This window comes from Caretta caretta, chromosome 3, assembly GCF_965140235.1.
Source record: "Caretta caretta isolate rCarCar2 chromosome 3, rCarCar1.hap1, whole genome shotgun sequence".
In the NCBI taxonomy this organism is placed as follows: Eukaryota; Metazoa; Chordata; order Testudines; family Cheloniidae; genus Caretta; species Caretta caretta.
The window spans coordinates 73,774,259-73,798,479 of NC_134208.1; the positions used below are offsets into that span (position 1 = coordinate 73,774,259).

Sequence of the window (24,221 nt, forward strand, 5' to 3'; positions counted from 1 at the left end):
ATCTTGTTCAGCAAGTGAAGTAGGAGTTACACGTGGAAATATAATGTTGAGGAGGTTTGAGGTCTTTCCCTCTATTTACAAAGGGGTTTATGGAAGAAATTACAGGAATTCATTTAAATTGCCAGCCAACCATTTGCTGTCTGGAACAATTGTTCAGATTAGCTAACTGAATTTAGCTAATCTGGAAAGTGAAGGCACCATCTGTGTGGGGCAAGAAGATTTCATTTTAACACTGGTTGTCATGTTGTTGGCATCATGATGATCTCTATATTCCTGTTGTAGAAAAGTTTGATGCTGTGCATTTATCCTCATGATTAAGAAGATCTGCAATTTGGTGTGCAGCCAGCGGCCTTGAGTATACAAGTGGATCCAGCATGCTATGGAATTGCTCAATAGAATTCAACATAGTTCAGCTAGCATTTCTGACATATTTATTTGTAATCCAAAAGCCCACACCCTAAGGCTTTGTCTACACTGAGAATTTTCTGAAGTGATCCCACCATTGCTCTAGCATGAGTGCTGCTTTATGGGAGTGCTGTAGCCTAGCTGTTAATGTTTTTACAATCACATCATTTAAACCTCATATCTAAACAAATCTTATGAATTTGAGGGGCAGGTTACTTTGAATACTTGAGGTTATCAATTCTTCCTCCTCTGAGCTAGCCATCCATAGTACCACAAACAAAAGAGAGGCTACTTTTCAGACTCTGCAAGCCAATATGAAAACTGCTATTCCCTTCTGTCATCGTAACCTAATTTAGGTCCCAATGCAGCAAAGCACTTAAGCACAGGGCCTTCACTCAAAAGAAGAAACTTTTCATGTCTTCTCTGCATGGAGATGATACATCTCACTAACTGTAGCTACTCTACCTTAAAGTGCCTTGTGTCAGAACCTGTTTTCAAAGTGATCAATTTGCATCATAAGGTATGTCTGTGCTGCATGCCACTTGCGGTGGAAAATAGGCTGTATCCTCACTGCGGTGTGTAGTTACACACAGCAGTGAAAGGCTCTGGCAGAGGGGAGCTTTTCCTGCTACCTCCCATTGCCAGAGCCTTTCCCTGCTGCCAGAATCTTTCCCTGCAGTGGAGAGACTCCATCAGCTCCCTGCTGCTGGAGCCTTTCCCTACTGAAAGGAGCTGCCAGAGCCTTTTCCTGTTGCCTCCCCTATGCCAGAGCCTTTTGCTGCTTCTGGAGTCTTTCCCTGTGGTGTGGAAAGACTCTGGCAGTGGGGAGGCAGCAGGATGCTGCACTGCTAAAAATAGCAGTGTAGATGGGAGAGGCACTGCTGGGGTGTGCAGAAAGCCATGTAGGGTACAGTCATGTCTTCACTTGCCTAAGCAGGGCCTCATTATCTCCACTGTTATTTATATCCATGCTAGTAGAACATGCAATGTATGCATTCCTCCTTGGAAAAGGAATAACTCCACTTTAGGGTGAGTTCTCTCTAACTACTATGCTGCTGGCAGTCCTCCAACTAGTATCCCACACTGCAGTGCTTCACAAGCAGGTCAACCTGTCTGGGTACCTGTCTTCCCGCCACTGCTCTGGAGGGATAAAACCTGTCTGTTTAAATGCAGGTAGGCATTTTGATGCCAGGCGGTAGTGTGTTCACATGCCCATTATAACAGCACTTATGCCCATGCACACACATGCTTCTGTGTGGACCCCTGCAGAGGTGCTGGACTTGATTGCCCTCTTCTGAGACAGGCATACCCAATACCATCTGGATAAGAATCATTAGACTACAAACATCTACAGGGTACTTTCAAAGAAACTGAAGGCAAAGGGACGTTCCTGGAGCTGAGTCATAATACAGAAGCTCCAATGGAAGTACCAGAGGACAAGAGATCATAACAGGACCTCTGGTAATGCTCCCATGACCTACCCATATTATGAGGAATTGGACCTCATGTTTGCAAGTGATGCTACCACTGAACCCAAAGTGGCTGTGGGAGATAGTGCTGCAGAGAGAATGGCAAGCACTCAACAAACCTCCGACTGCTCCTCTGACCCCTCACATGCCATAGGGTCCAACCAAGAGGACAGCCAGGAATTCTATGACATGGCAGATGTGGACAATCCACAAGAACCCCCTGTGGAGAGCCATCCAGAAACAGCTGTGGAGGAGAACTCTGTCAGCACCCTGCCTGACATTGCTGTAGAGAGGAGCTGTGGCGGTAGGTATCATATTCTATAGTATACAACTCTATAGGGAGATTTAAACTAGTTTTTCTGGGTTGGTGCTGTCCAGTGCTATGTTGGGAAGAAGGCTGAGCCTCCCTTCACCATCTTGGCATTTAAACACCCCCCTCATCCCCACCCCAGCAAGCTATACATGGAGTCCACACCAGAGACTTACTGCGGCCAAATATGATGCTTTATCTAATCCCACAAATCCAACAACCGCCAGCAACCCTTTTCATGTCTAAATCCCCCTCCCATACCAATGTGCTTCCTGCTCACCTCCCTTCACCCTGTAGCCATGATGGTGCCCCCGCATCTTACTCAAAATGACATCCACGCTGGACAATTAAACCTTTACAATTTTTTTGCAATGTGAACTCTCACAAACGTCAGCCACCTTTTCTGCATCCCAGCCCTCTTCTCACCCCTTAACAAGCTGCTTCCTTCTCTTTCTCTTCCTCCCTCCTCTAGCCAGCATGGTCCCCACCCCACTGCCTCCCTTGCTTAGGCTATCAGCACCATGGGAGTTAAAAAAAAAAGGGGGGGGGGGGGGAAGCAACACATTGCATATGTCACCTTGATTGTAGCTCCAGAAAGATTAAAAGAATCATTAGAAAAGGTACATTGGCTCACAGTTTCATTAGTGCACTTAGCTTTTACAGAAGTTTAGAGTTCATGATGTCAATGCCCCAAATCAGGCTACAGAGGCATATCTGAATGCATAGATATTTTAAGACACTTGTAATGCACTTGGATGTAGAATTCTATTAATTTTGCAGTTCACAAGAGAGAACTTAAGGCAAAGATAATGCTCAATTTTGGTATGAGCATTGGATGGCAAAGCAGCTGTCTGTGGTGCCCCTGTAATAAGTGTTCCCCTTCCACTCATGTAACCTGTTGTGGGTAAACCATCCTGGTAAATAGCAGTGATGCATACCTTTCTGGTTTGTGCAAAGCCTTTTTGAACAGGACCTTGCTCTGTCTCCTGGTGACTTGTGGTGCCACCAGACTTCTCATTGTTTTTGTGGCTACAGACTAACACCGCTACCCCTCTGATACTTGTCTCAGGATTGTATCCTCCAATAGCTAGAAAGCCTGCAGAGGTGCACATGCAATTACTAACTTGCTCACTGCTTCCCATATAGAAGAGGCATCCAACCTTGCAAACAATGTTAGAAAAAATCATAGGCACCCATAAAGCCACCCACCCTGCTTCTCCCCCCCCCCCCCCCCCCGCCCAAATAATAAATTGGAATACATTAGATAATGTCTTACCACACAGAAAGGAACTACTGAGTAGGAAGAGAAGATGGAAGTGGCATTCCAAAATTGTGGGAAGAGAAATGTTTTCTTGTGGTTGTCATGGAGACTGTGAGGAGTGGGACAATAAGTACTTGTGTGTGTTCTGATTTCCCACAGCACCTGTAATGTGCAAAGAAGGAAGTTATTGCCTGCAGAGAGGTTGTCAAATCTCAGAAGCAGAGTGGGGTAAATCTTGAGATAATCTGTTCCATGAAATATTCAGTTCATCACAACAGAGGGCCATGAAGACAGAGCTGTGGAGGGAAGGTTTCCTGAGACATTCTCAGAAGATTGAAAGGGACAGGATAGCCCTTGAGAGCGAGTGCATTGCTCTAAAAAGGACATGATGCAGTCATTGAAGAGGCAAGCAGCTATGCAGAGCACCATTTACTCCAAAGGTCAAGCACTGTGCCGCAGCATTCCAATGTCTTGCACAATGTAGAGAATACACCATACCGGGACCACCATTTCAATCAACCTAATTACATTCCATCCCACAGGACGCTGAAGGGAAAAAGGCAGTTCCTTATGAAAAGGCAGATGAATTGGGCTCTGTTTCATAATGCTGTTGCTGTTGTAGCAATATGTTTAATGATGGAGGAGAAGAAGGAGTTACTTCTGCATATGCTCTGGCTGCACAGCTCAAAATGCATATATATCATGCTGTTAGTGTTAATGACTGCCATGATCATAGTACTTAATGCTAGGTCCTCCATGCTGCTTGACTGCAGTTCAAAAATTGTGCTGGCAAAATGAACAGATGCCAGGAGAAGAATCATGGGACTTTATTATTTTGATCCTCATCTTAATAAAGACATGGCCTCAGATCCATCAGCTACTTCCATTCACTGATGCTGCAGGAGGCAAGTCTCATTCCTCCTTTAATAATCCTATACTCACACTGACTCTTACCTGTACTGGCTTCTTCATTCCTACTAGTACCATTTATTGCCCCCCCCCCCCATGGAAATCCACACCACCTATCCCCATAGGCACCCCTATTCCCACATAATCACTAAAATTACAGAAAATCATCATTTAAACCAACAGTCACATCCACACCAGCTTTAAGTTACATGCCTTCCCACCTTAAAATCATAACTACCCACATATAATCAGCCACAGTTCACAGACAGCCCAATTCCTCAGAGACACACTCAAATACACAATGTAAACACCAGCCTCATACTTTTTCATGTTCAGACAACACATTATTACCAAACACACGTTGCTTTCATATCCAAACAGCACACGTTGTTACATTACACATATGTCTATGGAGAATATCTCTTAACGTAGTTAAGGTCAACTGAAATGTTGATGATTTTGAATAGATACTTATTACTGTAAAGCCACTAGAACTTGATGCTGCACCACTGAAGCAAATGAAATTTGCCATAGACTTCTCTGGGAGCAAGTTGATTTTCTTTCCATATCAGGCAGTAATTGGGGTGAGACCAAATTTTAGATATCAGAATGATTCAGAGATTTCAACTAGACTGGAATGAAACAGTGAATAAAACTTCATAGCACATCCAGTCATGGTTTACTAGCTTACTTCATGTCATATTCATACAAAGATAGGATTCTACAGTCTCAGAAGTATTTATCCCAAAGTTATATCTAAACTGTACATTATTTTTGTAATCTACATGGATGGCTGAAGTTGAATTATTTATAAAATATTGGTGATATTGCAGGACAATAACTATGATTAATAGTAAAATATTGCACAGCGCATGAATGTTGATACATTTAATTTGAATAAAGGATTTATTTGCAAAATATATGCAGTCAAATATGGTACATTTGCAGCGTTCAGTTTTACTAAGAACTGTTTATAGTTGTCACTGCACTGGAATCAAACAGCAAGAACAACAGAAAAGAACAATCATATATAGAGTACATTACAGTATACCCAATAAGATTTAATTTTGCTGGGTGAGTGGTTTCTTTCTCTGTTGGTTACCCTTTGGCATGTTCCTTCTTTATCCTCACCACAGGATCTTCCTCCCGGTGTCTGATAATGCTTGTACTCCTCAGTCCGCCAACAGTATGTGTTCTCACTCTCAGCTCCTAGCACCTCTTGCTCCCAGCTCCTTACATGCGCACCACAAACTGAAGTGAGCTCCTTTTTAAACCCAGCTGCTCTGATTAGCCTGCTTTAATATATTCTACCAGCTTCTTGATTGGCTGCAGGTGTTCTACTCAGCATGTCTGTCTTAATTGTCTCCAGAAGGTTCCTGATTGTTCTGGAACCTTCCCTGTTACCTTACCCGGGGACAAGGGACCTACTTAACCTGGGGCTAATATATCGGCCTTCTGTTACTCTCCTGTTGGCCGATTGGAGTCTCCTGTGACTGTGGGGCCTATTTCCGATCCTCTGTCCGTTCACGTATCCGGGCAGAGTTCCTCTGGGAGGCATCCACTGAGTCCCTTGACGCCTTTGAGGAGCAGTGGGTGCTGTCCGGGGTTCTCTGCTCAGTGTCCCCATCCGGTTCCCTTCGTTTGATCCTTTGACCACACTCCTGTCCCTGTTATTTCATTAGTTGTCCACCGGATTTATTTGGTGTCCAGGTCCTGTGAATCCCCCTCTTAGGCTGCCCGCCCACTTCCCGGATCCCAATAGGATTACTCTCCTGTAGCCATCCGGCCCGACCCTGTCACAAACCCTATACCATTCTGAGTTTGTAGCATTTCAAAGCCACTTTATATTAGCATAAATGATTACACAAGATGAAGGCCAACAGGCCCAATATAACAAACTATATTTTACATTTATACCACATAGCACTAATCAAAAAGGTATTAGATATTTCTTTGGATATCAAGAACATAAAAACGGCCATACTGGGTCAGACCAAAGGTCCATCTAACCCAGTATCCTGTCATCTGACAGTGACCAATGCCAGGTGCCCCAAAGGGAACGAACAGAACAGGTAATCATCAAGTGATCCATCCCCAGTCACCCATTCCCAGCTTCTGGCAAACAGAGGCTAAGGACACCATCCCTGTCCATCCTGGCTAATAGCCATTGATGGATCTATCTTCCATGAATGTATCTAGTTCTTTTTTGAGCCCTGTTATAGTCTTGGCCTTCACAACATCCTCTGGCAAAGAGTTCCACTTGTGCCTTGAGGGAAGAAATACTCTCTTTTGTTTGTTTTTAAACTGCTGCCTATTAATTTCATTTGGTGACCCCTAGTTCTTGTGTTATAAGGCGGAGTAAATAACACTTCCTTATTTTCTTTCTCCACACCAGTCATGATTTTACAGATCTCAATCATATCCCCCTCTTAGTCATCTCTTTTCTAAGCTGAAAAGTCCCAGTCTTATTAATCTGTCCTCATATGGAAGCTGTTCCATACCCCTAACCATTTTTGTTGCCCTTTTCTGAACCTTTTCCAATTCCAGTATATCTTTTTTGATGGGGCGACCATATCTGCATGCACTATTTGAGATGTTGTTGTACCATGGATTTATATAGATGCAATATGATATTTTCTGCCTTATTATCTATCCCTTTTTTAATGATTCCCAACATTCTGTTTGCTTTTTTGACTCCCTTTTATGAATAAATCTCAGCCCTCCCTTTGTATTTTATGATCATGTTATCTCATGAGGGTAATTCTTGTTATCATTAATTGCTTTGCCAGAGTTGGTTTGTTTTTTTTAAAGCCCTAGGCTGTGATGATCATTTGCACAACTTCTTTTTAAAAGATGTTTCTATCTTTTATGCCATGTGCAATTAATTTCAATTTATGAAATACAGTGTTTTTGTTCCTTTTACAATGCAGGTGATTTCTACAGAGAGGAACCATGTTTCACCAGAAAACTTAAGTATGATATCCTCTACATCTTTTGATAAAGACATATACCTTTATATGTTTAAATGACATTTAAAAAAGCAATGCATGCCACTAACCTGGCTTCTGAGCATACACAGTTGGAATCAATTTCATGACAGCTCTGTGTATTATTTGTGCTTAGCTACACAATATTGTTCTAAAAACTGCTGGGAATGTAAATCAGTGTACTGGCCTGCTAACTTACATGCTTTGGCTTTGCTCCAAATCCCATATTTTTGGGGAGGTATTTAATAACTGATTTTATTTTTTTTATTTTTTTTTATAAATTCTTACTGACAATTTGCATTTGGCTCACTCTTTTTGGGAGAGTTTACAATAGTCTTAATTATTTATGCCTGTGGTGAAAGTGAATATTCTGTGCAGCATTTGATGGCCAAAAAAATGTTTAAGAATAGACTGGTCCCTTCAACCAAAAAGAGACCTGAATTTTAGTGAGTCTCTAGCTTTCAAATAAGTAGCGGAAAGACCACAAGAAAAAGAGACAAAGATTTTTATGACTCTTTGACTCCTCCTACTTTTTTATTGTAACACATGTATGACACTGTATCCTTCCTGTCTGTCTTGATTGAGCTCTACCTAACATGATCTTTCCATGCCTCTCTCATCATATTACTGTTCCATAAAGAGTACTGTAATGTTTCTATCAACCTTAGTTTATTAATCTTTTGATGCTTAAGCAATGCTCAGGAATTCCAGTTTCTCTCCCTCTCCATCAACTTCCCTGCCATATTGCATTGCCTCTCTCCTTCTCTCATACGTTACATTTCTCCCCTGCTCCATTGTATTCTCTTCCACAGACATTAACGTTTTCTGAAAACCTAGACCCTGATGAATTATCAGACATAAGCAAGTTTCCATACACACTCAGTGGAGTGAGGGGGAGATGCGTCAACACTGATTGGAAGTGGGAGGAAGAGGAAGGGGAAATACAGAACGATGGGAGAAGAATAGGGGTGGGTTGGAGAGAAGACTGCAGTTAAATAAGAGGGATGACTTAAGGGGAGTGCATCAAAAAGGGAATGGCAATAGGGAAGAGGAGAAGAGATAACAGAAAAGGAATGAGCTGGGAAGGTGAAAAGCGGGGAAAAGGGAAGAGAGTGCACAAGAGGAAAGGATAATCTTTGTCAATATTTATTATGTGAATTGAACTTATTTACTCAGAGGAAGAGCAGCAAACTATATGGACTCTTTCAAGGCACCCTTAATATTTCACCTAGGAATCAAGAATCCTTTTATTTTTCAGTGTTGTTACACTGAGGTAAGCCTACTCCATAATAAATGTAGGGTTTAACAGCAATTTGTCCACTATTATAGCATGTTGATGTTTGTCAGTGCATACAGATTTTAAATTTAGATTTTACAACACAATCTCTAGTGCCTTTCATCTCAAATGTAATGACTCTGGCAGTGGAGAAGATAACTGGAAAAATTTCAGAAGCTCTTTGCTGGCAACACCTAGCAATAAAATTGTCAGCCCTGACAAAGGTAGCTAGAGAGATAAACTTTGATGTCCTTCTATTAAAAATATTTTTATGGATGGCAAATCAAATGCAAATGTTAAATCTGGTAGTCTCTAAAATATGTGGAATTCTTCTTTTCTTCTTAGCTTTACATAAACTAGAAAAGGCTTACCTTGCCTGCCTCATGGCTAAATAAATTAGAAACAAAATGAAGCTTGAGAAAAGTGCTGCTCTCTTGTCAGTTGCCCAAGCAAAATTAGCTTGTTTTTTTTTTTCAAATGGCTCAGTAGCACAAGAATTGTATATTGCTAGATTAAACAACACATAAAATGAATGGGATTATTCATTTGCTGGGGTACAGGCTATTAGAAACTATGTAGGTTTTTGCTTCATGATGAGAGATTTTTTTCCAGCTGTCATAATACCCAAGGTGCTGCAGAAAATCATGCTGGCAATTCAGTATATGTCATGCTTCTCTCCATTTCAGACTAGAATACATTTTATTAGGTGGCATTGCGTGGCTGAAGATCCTGGGCCAAATTCTGCACTTCTTTGCACCTGTAAAACCATACTGAAGTCAATGGGGTTGAACCAGTGTAACTGGGAAGAGAATTTAGCCCACCATCTTTTGGGCAAGACTTATGTCCTGACTGTTATATTTCAAAAATCCCATGCCACATTTTGCTAGAATTAGGATATTAATGCTGATGTCCTAGTCAAATTCCACTTGGATGGTGACATTGCCTATCCCAGTTCCCTCTCTGGTTTCAGTTGGACATAACGTCGCTATTTACATCCTCCCATAGGGTCGAATCACTTAGTCTATTTAAAACTGCCAGTGAAGTCACTGCCAACTTTGCTTGAGTGTCAGTCGCAGGATTTGGCCCATAGACTGTTCCAAAATGTCACTGTACACCATTGAACAACTGCTGTATCCCACCCCAACCCACTGATACAGCCCCTGTCCAAAATGGCTGCTTTTCAATAGTCAGTGAAGGGATCCCTTTACCTGATATGTATATTGCTTGCTCCTTGCCGAAATAAAAACAAGCTAGTCTGGCAGAGATGAAGGTCCTTTTCTAGAGGAAGAGACCTCAAGGAATATCTTATAGGGAATTAGCTCAAGGGTTTTTCCCAGACACATTCATCTTCCGACCCTGGATATACTAGACATGGGGCTATACCCCAGGTGTGTCAGAGTAGCAAATGGGGGATAGGGGCATAGATAGTTTTATGCCACTCTCTTTTCCCCCCCATGATCTGGGGGCTGAACCAATGCTGGTGGAAGTTAAACAGCTCTAGGCTATTCTAACTTGTATGGGTGGATGATGATCCCTATGGGACCACTCTGTTTGGTCATGTCCCGGACCCACCCCAAGACAGCCCCTAGCCCACACTAGGATGGCCATCTGTTGGAAGGGCTAGCATAGAGCTGGCTATGGTAGCTCAGTCTGTTCCCTTGTGCTACTGGAATGGTGCACAGGGAACTAAGGGTCTGAGGATCTGGACCATGATATCTCAAGGTAACTCCACTGGGTTAGCCAGAATCCTGTGGTGAGGCTTTTCTCCCCTCTCCTACTGTCCATGTCCCACTCATAGTAGTGATGGGGCAAGAAATCCTAAGACCAGGGTAGTAATGTCAGCTCTTCATTAGCAAGCAGGCCAAGAAAAACATGATGTGCTTTACCCTCATCGAAGCACCCCCCAAGTTTCATTCCAAGATATAAAGAAAAAGAATACCTTCCTCTGGTTCTCTCCCATGGAGATATAGAGCCCAAGTGCTGTATTTCATATTGACATCCAGATCTTTATCTTGAGATCACCATTCGCTCACCAGAAATTCCTTCAGCTTTTTGTTTCACGTCAGCAAAATCTTACTGAGTTGATGATAATATGTGGTTACAACAGTGAAGAGTTATTTGCCTACTTCTGTTAAAATTGTTGTTCATTTTCCTTCCCCTACTCATTCAGAAAATAGCAAATCATCCTTGCTTCTCCAGCCTGGGTGAGGAGCCTGTAGCACATCTTCTACATCTTCCCCTGGGTCCAGTTTAATACTTATTTCATAGCAGGACTAATAAAAATTTAGCTGCGGAAAATGTTATGTCCTCTAATCCATCCTTTTACCATTCTGTTATTGCCACTTTTTCCTTACAATATATTTCCAGTGCTTTATTCATAAGTAATGGGTCTTCCACCAATTCCCTTATTAATAGATCTCATAATTAAGAAGACATTTTTTCAGATACTTGTCATAGATTATTTATCCAATTACTCCAAGTTGTACATGTTTACCCTAGCTGCCTCTCACTGAACCCCGTTCCTCTACCCTGTCCTCTGCTACCCTTAATCACTGCTTAACAAGGCTACAGATTTTACATTTTTAATCTTTTGCATATATCTATCCCTCCGGCACCCTAATACTTTTCTTGCCATTTCCTGAGATCTCTTGGTTTCATCAATATCCTTCTGGTTGCCAAGTGTGCAGAAATCATTCCAACCTGAACCTTAAAGAGAGGTAACTATCTCCTCCTGTTTTGGCTGTGATGCTTCTGCATGAGCAACACTATGTTGCATTTTTCTTGCTCCAAACTCTTTTAGAATAATATAAAATAAGAAATCTATTCAAATAAAACATCCATAAAACCCTTAACTGCAGCATCTCTTCTTAGTGCTTCAGTAATATTTAAATTTACTTTCATTACATCTTGCATACTCCCATAAGACAGCACAGATTTGTTCTTACCATACCAAAACAAATGCTTAATTTGCTTTGTTGCTGTTTGTTTGTTGCTTAGATTAATTATGACATTTAAATACTCTTCAGAACCAAAAGAAGCATACATTCGATAGTAATACACACCGATAATACAACCTAGATGGAGCCACTATAAGGTGGGTGCAAAACTGGTTGGAAAACCGTTCGCAGAGCGTTGTTATCAGGGGTTCTCACAGACATGCCAGAAGGGCATAACGAGTGGGGTCCCGCAGGGATCGGTTCTGGGTCCGGTTCCATTCAATATCTTCATCAATGATTTAGATAATTGCATACAGAGTACACTTATAAAGTTTGTGGATGATACCAAGCTGGGAGGGGTTGCAAGTGCTTTGGAAGAGAGGATTAAAATCAAAATAATCTGGACAAACTGAAGAAATGATCTGAAGTAAATAGGATGAAATTCAATAAGGACAAATGCAAAGTACTCCACTTAGGAAGGAACAATCCGTTGCACACATACAAAATGGGAAATGACTGCCTAGGAAGGAGTACTACGGAAAGGGATCTGGGGGTCATAGTGGATCATAAGCTAAATATGAGTCAACAGCATAACGCTGTTGCAAAAAAAGCAAACATCATTCTGGGATGTGTTAGGAGGAGTATTGTAAGCAAGACACAAGAAGTAATTCTTCCATTCTACTCCACACTGATTAGGTCTCAACTGGAGTACTGTGTCCAGTTCTGGGCACCACATTTCAGAAAAGATGTGGATGAATTGGAGAAAGTCCAGAGAAGAGCAACAAAAATGGTTAAAGATCTAGAACTTCCTCAAACTTTTGTACTGATGACCCCTTTCACATAGCAAGCCTCTGAGTGTGGACCCCCCCCCTTTTAAATTTAAAAATACTTCCTTAAATATTTAACACCATTATAAATGCTGGAGGCAAAGTGGGGTTTGGGGTGGAGGCTGACAGCTTGTGACCACTCCCCTGTAATAATCTTTTGACCCCCTGAGGGGTCCCGACCCACAGTTTGAGAACCCCTGGTCTACAAAAACATGACCTATGAGGGAAGATTGAAAAAATTGGGTTTGTTTAGTCTGGAGAAGAGAAGACTGAGGGGACATGACAACAGTTTTCAAGTACATAAAAGGTTGTTACAAGGAGGAGGGAGAAAATTTGTTGTTCTTAACCTCTGAGGATAGGACAAGAAGCAATCGGCTTAAATTGCAGCAAGGGCGGTTTAGGAAAAACTTCCTAACTGTCAGAGTGGTTAAGCACTGGAATAAATTGCCTAGGGAGGTGGTGGAATCTTCATCCCTGGAGATTTTTAAGAGCAGGTTAGACAAACACATGTCAGGGATGGTCTAGATAATACTTAGTTCTGCCTTGAGTGCAGGGAACTGGACTAAATGATCTCTCGAGGTCCCTTTCAGTCCTACAATTCTATTATTGCTGTTTTGGCTCTAAAAACTAAAGCTGGGTGTGAAATTTCCTGTCCTATGAAAAATTTTGAGATGTCTAATATTATTCGCATTTTGCATCAGGACAAAAGGCCTTTCAAAAACTTTTGCAAAAAAATACCTCCAAAAAAACAAACCACACCAGAAAACCACATTAGACAGAAACATCCCTCAGTAGCCTGGGGGTTAGGGCACACACCTTGGCTGTTGGAGATCCATGTTCAAGTCTCTCCCTGAATCAAACCAAAAATTTAAACCTGGGTCTTCCTCAATCCCTAGACTGTTCTGGGGGCATTCTCTTTGGTAGTGACCAGAAATTCTATTCCAAACATGAGACGCCTTCCCAGTGAAACTTGTGTTGAAACTGATATGTTTCGTGACAAGTTTCAGTTTCCACAAATCAGGAAACATTTCTTCGATGAACTCCTGACCAGCTCTAGCATTAATCTGCCATTAGACCTTGTGCCAAATTCCGTGGTTTTTTCAATAACCTTTTCCTATTTCAAAGTGTTTCCATTTTTCTCTTCGGGGCTGCCAGATGTCATGGACCTTGTAGGACACGCATGAATTTAACGTGCCTGTCATACTTGCCTGCATGTTAGCCTCAGTCTCATGAGAATAGCTGAACCATGGTCAGGGGTTCCAGTTCCTCCTGCAGCAAGTACAGGCTAGTGGATTTGCCATGGGCACTTTCCTGGTTGAAATTTCAGTCATAACATTTACTTCTTATCGCTTTCTGCATTAAATGATTACTATTCTCATCGGTGTACGTGGAAATTGATAACCAAGCAAAGACCCCCTCATCTCCGTTAAGAAACACTGTATTCTGCTTGATGTTCCATTTTAATCTTATCCTTTTATGTTTCTTTACTCTTTCAACTAAAGTTACACAATAGTGCTGAATTGGTTGTGTCACATGCAGTATTTTTCAGGTCCTATTCTAAGCACCTGATAACCCATGGGTGCCCAAAATTTGCTGAGACATACATTGCTAATATGCCAAGAGTCTGCGGACAATAAGTAACAGATGGCAGGCACCATTGTCTTTAGTATGCCATTGTTGCTCTAAAAGCCTACAGCTCCAGTTGTTCAAATCAGGATGGAGCTTTGTGTGCTGAGACCAATAGTTGTTGCAATTTTTACACTACATTCAAATTTGTGGTAATTATGGGGGGGAAATCCCAAGTACTTTAGGACTCTAAAATGGGTTTATATTTGCAATTGGCTGCGTGTTTTTTGTTTTCACACTTCATTTTAACAAGAGTTACAAATTCAAATGTACTTTCAGAATACTAACAGTAAGAAAAGCAGTGTTGGTATATATTGCTGCAGGACAGTTTAAGTGCACAGAAATTAATAAACTGAAATTAAACTAATATCCACTCTGAAGACAATCTGCTAGTAGAATCTGCAATGAGAATTGAGCTATGGATTCTAATAAGAGAGGGCCTCACAACCCTCAAGGAAGATCAGGCCCAATATTTGATCTGACAGAGGAATTGGGAGATTTCCATGTCTTTGCAAATCATTCTTTATAGGTCTCTTTTGCTCTGTCATTGAGGGATACTTTTGAAGAGCATTTATTTTGTTTTTGGAATGCAACAGATTGCACCAAATAGTCTATAGGACTTAGCTGGTAGATGGCAGCATCACCTTGAACTGTGATGGAGTTGGACAAAAAATCATTGACTATAGTAATCGGATTAGAGTTTGAACTAAATAATTTACAAATAAGGTGATATTGCCTATGTAGGGGAGTGTTTTATCACATGCTAATTTTTTTTAAACTACGTGCCATTTATACCTATATTCTTTTTCTTCTTCCCGGATATATTTCCCAGTAAAGTTTCTTGTCCAGGATAGTAGATTCTGAAATAATATCCCTAGAGCAGTTGTGCAAGCTCCATTATTTGAATCATTTAAATCTAGACTGGACTATTGCTTTCTTCTGAATCATTTAAATCTAGACTGGACTATTCCTTTCTTCATTTAAATCTCACTTGAACCCCACTGTCTTCAGACAAATTCTAACCCACTAAAAGAAATCAGTATTTCATTCCTAAAACCCCACAAAAACTATGTTGTTTGCAAAGTCAAAATACTCAAAGTTAGGAAATAACAGAATTAAAGTTGCTGTCAGCCTTAATTCTGCCCTCTTTTTAATGTACATAGTAAAGTCTTTAATTACATGATCACATACTATTTTTTCCACTGGAACCCTTGCCTCATTCAGTGCGGAAGTTGGAAAGTATGCAGTGAATGAAGCCGGAGGCTGCAGAAAGAGAGAGACAGTGTGATACTGAGAGGGATCTAAGTCAGATTCTTTCGGCCAATGACTCAAAAATGAGATAGAGGAAAGTAAGTGATTGTCACTTGACAGGAAAGAATCAGATGAATTAAGGAGAAATCCTCTTCAGTAGCATCAAGGTGTCTAAACTATTGGTAAGTGTTTTGCTGTGAGTTCACCTTGCCTCACAATCAGCTGCTTTCCTGAACAGTTTTTGGAAACCTTAAGGGCAAGTTTTCAATGTGTTTTACGAGGATTAAGCGGATGTTAATGAAACCTGCACCATTAAATGCCCTTGCACCACTAGGAAAATTTACTCCATATTGTGCTTAGCGGTAGATTACCATACATAGTTTGAAAGAAGTAATGAAAAGGCTGCCCTGACCACAAATGCAAAGCATGGAGTAATTGCCTTTAAGGAACTAGACAGCTGAGCAGCTGCAGAAAAAAAAGTGCTGGTAACATCACTGGTAGGAAGATAGAGCACAAGAGATTTAAATATAGATTCCACGGCTATGGGGAAGAAAATATATTGTGGATGGTCCTGTGCTTTAGTGTATATACAGCATGGAATGCATTAAAAGCAGAAACCCTGTTTGCATCCACTCAACCTCAGAATGCAGTATTTCCCAATATGAGAATTTATCCTCTTAGCCCTGGTCTACACTAGGACTTTAGGTCGAATTTAGCAGCGTTAAATCGATTTAAACCTGCACCCGTCCACACAATGAAGCCCTTTATTTCGACTTAAAGGGCTCTTAAAATCGATTTCCTTACTCCACCCCTGACAAGTGGATTAGCGCTTAAATCGACGTTGCCGGCTCGAATTTGGGGTACTGTGGACACAATTCGATGGTATTGGCCTCCGGGAGCTATCCCAGAGTGCTCCATTCTGACCGCTCTGGACAGCGCTCTCAACTCAGATGCACTGGCCAGGTAGACAGGAAAAGAACCGCGAACTTTTGAATCTCATTTCCTGTTTGGCCAGCGTGGCAAGCTGCAGGTGACCATGCAGAGCTCATCAGCACAGGTGACCATGATGGAGTCCCAGAATCGCAAAAGAGCTCCAGCATGGACCGAACGGGAGGTACGGGATCTGATCGCTGTTTGGGGAGAGGAATCCGTGCTATCAGAACTCCGTTCCAGTTTTCGAAATGCCAAAACCTTTCTGAAAATCTCCCAGGGCATGAAGGACAGAGGCCATAACAGGGACCCGAAGCAGTGCCGCGTGAAACTGAAGGAGCTGAGGCAAGCCTACCAGAAAACCAGAGAGGCGAACAGCCGCTCTGGGTCAGAGCCCCAAACATGCCGCTTCTATGATGAGCTGCATGCCATTTTAGGGGGTTCAGCCACCACTACCCCAGCCGTGTTGTTTGACTCCTTCAATGGAGATGGAGGCAATACGGAAGTAGGTTTTGGGGACGAAGAAGATAGCTCACAGCAAGCAAGTGGAGAAACCGGTTTTCCCGACAGCCAGGAACTGTTTCTCACCCTAGACCTGGAGCCAGTATGCCCCGAACCCACCCAAGGCTGCCTCCTGGACCCAGCAGGCGGAGAAGGGACCTCTGGTGAGTGTACCTTTTAAAATGCTATACATGGTTTAAAAGCAAGCATGTGAAAGGATTACTTTGCCCTGGCATTTACGGTTCTCCTAGATGTAGTCCTAAAGCCTTTGCAAAAGGTTTCTGGGGAGGGCAGCCTTATTTCGTCCTTCATGGTAGGACACTTTACCACTCCAGGCCAGTAACACGTACTCGGGAATCACTGTAGAACAAAGCATTGCAGTGTATGTTTGCTGGCATTCAACCAAAATCCGTTCTTTATCTCTCTGTGTTATCCTCAGGAGAGTGAGATATAATTCATGGTCACCTGGTTGAAATAGAGTGCTTTTCTTCAGGGGACACTCAGAGGAGCCCATTCCTGCTGGGCTGTTTGCCTGTGGCTAAACAGAAATGTTCCCCGCTGTTAGCCACAGGGAGGGGAGAAGGTTGAGGGGGTAGTCACGCGGTGGGAGGAGGCAAAATGCGACCTTGTAACGAAAGCACATGTGCTATGTATGTAATGTTAACAGCAAGGTTTACCCTGAAAGAGTGTAGCGACTGTTTTATAAAATGTGTCTTTTTAAATACCGCTGTCCCTTTTTTTTTCTCCACCAGCTGCATGTGTTTCAATGATCACAGGATCTTCTCCTTCCCAGAGGCTAGTGAAGCTTAGAAAGAAAAAAAAACGCACTCGCAATGAAATGTTCTCCGAGCTCATGCTGTCCTCCCACACTGACAGAGCACAGACGAATGCGTGGAGGCAAATAATGTCAGAGTGCAGGAAAGCACAAAATGACCGGGAGGAGAGGTGGCGGACTGAAGAGAGTAAGTGGCGGGCTGAAGACAGGGCTGAAGCTCTAATGTGGCGGCAGCGTGATGAGAGGAGGCAGGATTCAATGCTGAGGCTGCTGCAGGACCAAACCAGTATGCTCCAGTGTATGGTTGAGCTGCAGCAAAGGCAGCTGGAGCACAGACTGCCACTGCTGCCCCTCTGTAACCAACCGCCCTCCTCCCCAAGTTCCATAGTCTCCACACCCAGACGCCCAAGAACGCGGTGGGGGGGCCTCCGGCCAACCAGCCACTCCACCACAGAGGATTGCCCAAAAAAAAGAAGGCTGTCATTCAATAAATTTTAAAGTTGTAAACTTTTAAAGTGCTGTGCTTAAAGTGCTGTGTGGCATTTTCCTTCCCTCCTCCACCACCCCTCCTGGGATACCTTGGTAGTCATCCCCCTATTTGTGTGATGAATGAATAACGAATGCATGACTGTGAAGCAGAAATGACTTTATTGCCTCTGCAAGCAATGATTAAAGGGAGGAGGGGAGGGTGGTTAGCTTACAGGGAAGTAGAGTGAACCAAGGGGCGGGGGGTTTCATCAAGGAGAAACAAACAGAACTTTCACACCGTAGCCTGGCCAGTCATGAAACTGGTTTTCAAAGCTTCTCTGATGCGTACCGCGCCCTCCTGTGCTCTTCTAACAGCCCTGGTGTCTGGCTGCGCGTAACCAGCAGCTAGGCGATTTGCCTCAACCTCCCACCCCGCCATAAACGTCTCCCCCTTACTCTCACAGATATTGTGGAGCACACAGCAAGCAGTAATAACAGTGGGAATATTGGTTTCGCTGAGGTCTAAGCGAGTCAGTAAACTGCGCCAGCGCGCCTTTAAACGTCCAAATGCACATTCTACCACCATTCTGCACTTGCTCAGCCTGTAGTTGAACAGCTCCTGACTACTGTCCAGGCTGCCTGTGTACGGCTTCATGAGCCATGGCATTAAGGGGTAGGCTGGGTCCCCAAGGATACATATAGGCATTTCAACATCCCCAACAGTTATTTTCTGGTCTGGGAATAAAGTCCCTTCCTGCAGCTTTTGAAACAAACCAGAGTTCCTGAAGATGCGAGCATCATGCACCTTTCCCGGCCATCCCACGTTGATGTTGGTGAAACGTCCCTTGTGATCCACCAGAACTTGCAGCACTATCGAAAAGTACCCCTTGCGGTTTATGTACTCGGCGGCTTGGTGCTCCGGTGCCAAGATAGGGATATGGGTTCCATCTATAGCCCCACCACAGTTAGGGAATCCCATTGCAGCAAAGCCATCCACTATGACCTGCACATTTCCCAGGGTCACTACCCTTGATATCAGCAGATCTTTGATTGCGTGGGCTACTTGCATCACAGCAGCCCCCACAGTAGATTTGCCCACTCCAAATTGATTCCCAACTGACCGGTAGCTGTCTGGCGTTGCAAGCTTCCACAGGGCTATCGCCACTCGCTTCTCAACTGTGAGGGCTGCTCTCATCTTGGTATTCATGCGCTTCAGGGCAGGGGAAAGCAAGTCACAAAGTTCCATGAAAGTGCCCTTACGCATGCGAAAGTTTCGTAGCCACTGGGAATCGTCCCAGACCTGCAACACTATGCGGTCCCACCAGTCTGTGCTCGTTTCCCGAGCCCAGAATCGGCGTTCCACAGCATGAACCTGCCCCATTAGCACCATGATGCATGCATTGTCAGGGCCCATGCTTTCAGAGAAATCTGTGTCCATGTCCTGATCACTCATGGGACCGCGCTGACGTCGCCTCCTCGCCCGGTATCGCGTTGCCATGTTCTGGTGCTGCATATACTGCTGGATAATGCGTGTGGTGGTTAATGTGCTCCTAATTGCCAAAGTGAGCTGAGCGGCCTCCATGCTTGCCTTGGTATGGCGTCCGCACAGAAAAAAGGCGCGGAACGATTGTCTGCCGTTGCTCTGACGGAGGGAGGGGCGACTGACGACACGGCTTACAGGGTTGGCTTCAGGGAGCTAAAATCAACAAAGGGGGTGCCTGTACATCAAGGAGTATTTCAGGCAGGACTGCACGGAGGGTTCCAATAAGAAATGGTGCACCTAAGTTATCGTTGTTATTGGAACAAGGAGGTTAGCCTGGCCTCTGATTGATACATGGCTAGATTTACCTCGCTGCACCTTCTCTGTGAGTGACTGCAGTGTGACCTAGAGGAATGAGTCCCCTAGACAGGGGAGGAGGCAAATGAGTACAAAACAAATCTGGTCTATTTCTTGTTTTGACCCACTCCATCTATCTTTTACATCTTTGGCTGGCAGCAGACGGTGCAGAAGGACTGCATGCCATCCACATCTCATGGCTGCTCGGCAGAAGATGGTACAGTACGACTGCTAGTCATCCCCATCTCTTGCCTGCCTGGCAGAAGATGGTGCAATACGACTGCTAGCAATCCTCATCTCTTGCCTGCCTGGCAGAAGATGGTACAGTACGACTGCTAGCAGTCCGTATCGCCTGCCCGCTCACCATAAGACGGTTCAATAGGACTGACTGCAGGACTAAAGAGAATGACCTGGTCAAGTCACTCCAAATTTAGTCCCTGCGCCCATGTCTGCCCAGGCGCTCCCAGCCGACGTGGCCAGGAGCACCTCGGACACGACGAGGACGACTACCAATCGTATTGCACCGTCTGCTGCCAGAAGGCAATGGGTTGCTGCTACTGTGCAGCAAAGCCGTACCGCGTCTGCCAGCACCCAGGAGACATAGGGTGACGGTTACCTGAGCGGGCTCCATGCTTGCTGTGGTATGGCGTCTGCACAGGTAACTCAGGAAAAAAGGCACGAAATGATTGTCTGCCCTTGCTTTCACGGAGAGAGGGCGGGAACGGGGGCCTGACGATACGTACCCAGAACCACCCGCGACAATGTTTTAGCCCCATCAGAGTGCTCCATTGTGACTGCTCTGGACAGCACTCTCAGATGCCCGATTGTTTGCCATTGCTCTGACGCTGGGAGGGGCGCTTACAGGGTTGGCTTCAGGGAGCTAAAATCAACAAAGGGGGTGGCTTTACATCAAGGAGTATTTCAGGCAGGACTTCACGGAGGGTTCCAATAAGAAATGGTGCACCTAAGTTATTGTCCTTATTGGAACAAGAAGGTTAGCCTGGCCTCTGATTGATACATGGCTAGATTTACCTCGCTGCACCTTCTCTGTAAGTGACTGCAGTGTGATCTAGAAGAATGAGTCCCCTAGACAGGGGAGGGGGGGAAGCAAATGAGTACAAAACAAATCTGGTCTATTTCTTGTTTTGATCCACTCCATCTATCTTTTACATCTTTGGCTGGCAGCAGACGGTGCAGAAGGACTGCATGCCATCCACATCTCATGGCTGCTCGGCAGAAGATGGTACAGTACGACTGCTAGCAGTCCGTATCACCTGCCCGCTCACCATAAGACGGTTCAATAGGACTGACTGCAGGACTAAAGAGAATGACCTGGTCAAGTCACTCCAACTTTAGTCCCTGTGCCCATGTCTGCCCAGGCGCTCCTGATCGACCTCACAGAGGCGACCAGGAGCACCTCAGACATGACGATGACGGCTACCAGTCGTACTGTACCGTCTGCTGCCACAAGGCAAGGGGTTGCTGCTACTGTGTAGCAATGCCGTACCGCGTCTGCCAGCACCCAGGAGACATAGGGTGACGGTTACCTGAGCGGGCTCCATGCTTGCCATGGTATGGCGTCTGCACAGGTAACTCAGGAAAAAAGGCGCGAAATGATTGTCTGCCCTTGCTTTCACGGGGGGAGGGAGGGAACGGGGGGCTGACGATATGTACCCAGAACCACCCGCGACAATGTTTTAGCCCCATCAGGCATTGGGATCTCAACCCAGAATTCCAATGGGCAGTGGAGACTGCGGGAACTGTGGGATAGCTACCCACAGTGCAACGCTCCGGAAGTCGACGCTTGCCTCGGTACTGTGGAAGCGCTCCGCCGAGTTAATGCACTTAATGCACTCAGAGCATTTTCTGTGGGGACACACACACTCGAATATATAAAACCGATTTCTAAAAAACCGACTTCTATAAATTCGACCTAATTTCGTAGTGTAGACATACCCTTATTTCACAGAGAAGATCACCGCTTCCCTCCCCCCCCCCCCCCCCGTATCTGTGGTGTCCTAAAGGAAAAGTATGGAAAAGAACACCCAGGATTCCTTCTGACAGAGTTTGTCAACATCTCCTGTGTTGTGGGGAATCTACCACCTACTCTATTATATGCACTAGTTTTACCAGTACTAAAGGAACTGTCATTTAGCTCCAGAGACTTCACTAACTACCATCAAGTTTCTAGCCTCTTTTAATAATTTAATTTAATTTAATAAACAAGTTTATTGGGGACTGGGAACTTCAGTGGATTTGGGACTGGCTGGGCATGGAGACTGTGAGCTTATGAGGTTGGGAAAATGGGAGGAAGGGAGGAAGGGAACCATCTCCAAATGAACTCCTGGATAAAGGGCAGCTCACTGAATCTGAGCCCAGGCTTGATTAAGGTGAGGTTGGCTGGAAAAGGGAAGCTCTTGCCTTCCCTTTGATATTCTCCACTGTCAAGGTCATCTGCCTCAGAGTGTCAAGTTTCTTTGCAACATTGGAGTCTTCTTGGACTCCTGAGAGCTACTAGATGCCCAAATAGCCATGGCAGTAAATAAAACCCATTTTGATCTGTCACTGACCAGAAAGTTATGCTCCATCCTACCAGATACAGACCTGGCTAAAGTGATTTGCACACAGATGACTGCCAGGTTTGATTATTGCAACTCATATCTTCAGGTAAACCCACAGTTCCAACTTGTACATGGTAGCCTATCTGCTTAACAATGCAGTTCACTATGACCATGTCACCCTAGCTCCAGAGGGAAGGATGTGGAAATTTATCTGGTAAGGCTCCTCTAAATAACTTTAAACATAAGACATTTAATTTTCATTGGGATTTCCAGGTATATGCCTCTTTTATAAGAAAACCAAGATCAATTGTCATACTATGTTGTTGCATGAAACTTTATATTTCATATGCAGGTGATTCAGGCTTAGAAATTAATATTATCTTAAATTGAAGGGGCTGGTAAATACAGTAAGTTAACATAAGAATGTCTGTATTGGGTCAGACCAATCGTCCATCCAGTATCCTGTCTTCTAATAGTGGCCGGTGCCAGATTCTTCAGAGATAGTGAATAGAACAGGGCAATGTATCAAGTGATCCATCACCTGTCCTCCAATCCCAGCTTCCAGCAGTCAGAAGTTTAGGGACACTCAGAGCATGGGTTTGCATCTCTAACCATCTTGGCTAATTGCCACTGATGGATCTATCCTCCGTGAGTTATATAATGTTTATGTACCTAATATGTATGATCATGAGTTCCTTGGGGAAAATTATTTTATTTCAATTTCTATATTCTCATTCCTTGTGTATGTGATTTTTACAGGGTTACTGTATCTCAACCTTTTAGGATTGTTCCCTTGTTAGTTGTTCTGGTTTTATAATGACTTCAGGAGATTTTTACCTGCTTAATACAGCTGGTCAGGAAATTTTTGTCAGAAATGAATATTTTTGTGGAAATGCATCAGTTCCAACTAAACTTTTGTTGGAAAGGCTTTTCAAGTCCAGGATTTAATTTTGAGTGAGTGAGTGAGAGAGAGAGAGACCAACCATAGGATTATTGGCTATTTTCAGGTGGGTCTCTCTCTCTCTCTCTCTCTCTCACACTCATTTTTTACAAAAAAAAAAAAAATTGAAAACTCTTGTTTTTGTTGCAATGCAGAACAAAACAAATTTTGAAACTTCAAGAAACAGAATTCTTGTTTTCCGTCCAGTCCAAATGCTTAATTTGTTCTGTGCTATTCTGTCACTATTGCAGATGTGGCATAGTTGCAGATGTGGCATCAGTTTTATTTTGAGAAATGGCTAAATCAGGGTTAGTTGGGTTATTACTTCCATTACTACAGATAGGAGAAAGAGACCTAATACTTAACTGAAGCAAATGGGAAAACAGATTGCTGAAATAAAAGCAATGATATATGTAGGTATGTCTTCTAATTACCGTTTGAAATTTGAAGTACCTAAGCCTTCATCCTGCAAATGCATATCCTCACTGTGAAATCAATGGGACTATTCACTGTGAACAATGTTAAGCAGGTCTGCCTCTAGTTCACCCTTTACTTAATAGGCTACAGCATCCCTATTTTATATGCTACACAGCTTTAGAGAAGGGAATAAAGGAAGAAAAAGTGTTTGTTAATTTGATATCAGCATAGACCTCTGTCCATTTTATCTCTTAAAAATGAGAGGGGAAGAACAGTTTGAAATAAAGAAATGGATTAGGCATTTAAGAAATTACCATCCATCACTGTATGTAGTGCTGGGCTAAATTTTTCAGATGTCTTTTTTTTTTAAGTGCAGATTTGGGTTGACTGAAAGCTTTTGTGTCAAATTTGATGAATTCTTTCAGTCAAAAAAACACCAAAAAAATTTTTTTTAAAGTTTAATTTTGCCTTTTTGGATCTAAAACAGTGTATTGTTTCAAATTATACTTATTTTTACTTTTTTAGAGGTAAAAGA

The 24,221-nt window shown here is 43.3% G+C and overlaps 1 protein-coding gene across 2 annotated transcripts in view; it reads left to right on the plus strand.

The window, feature by feature from the left end:
* The window catches only part of FUT9 (fucosyltransferase 9), a 120,389-nt gene that overhangs the window by 63,039 nt on the left and 33,129 nt on the right, over positions 1-24,221 (plus strand). Inside the window, exon 1 of one of the 2 annotated variants that reach the window (XM_075126588.1) lies at positions 7,299-7,327. The exons of the other annotated variant lie outside the window; for it this stretch is intronic. The gene's annotated coding sequence lies outside the window, so the exon portion shown is untranslated. Of the gene's footprint in view, positions 1-7,298; positions 7,328-24,221 lie in introns of those variants that run through there. 2 annotated transcript variants of the gene reach the window in all.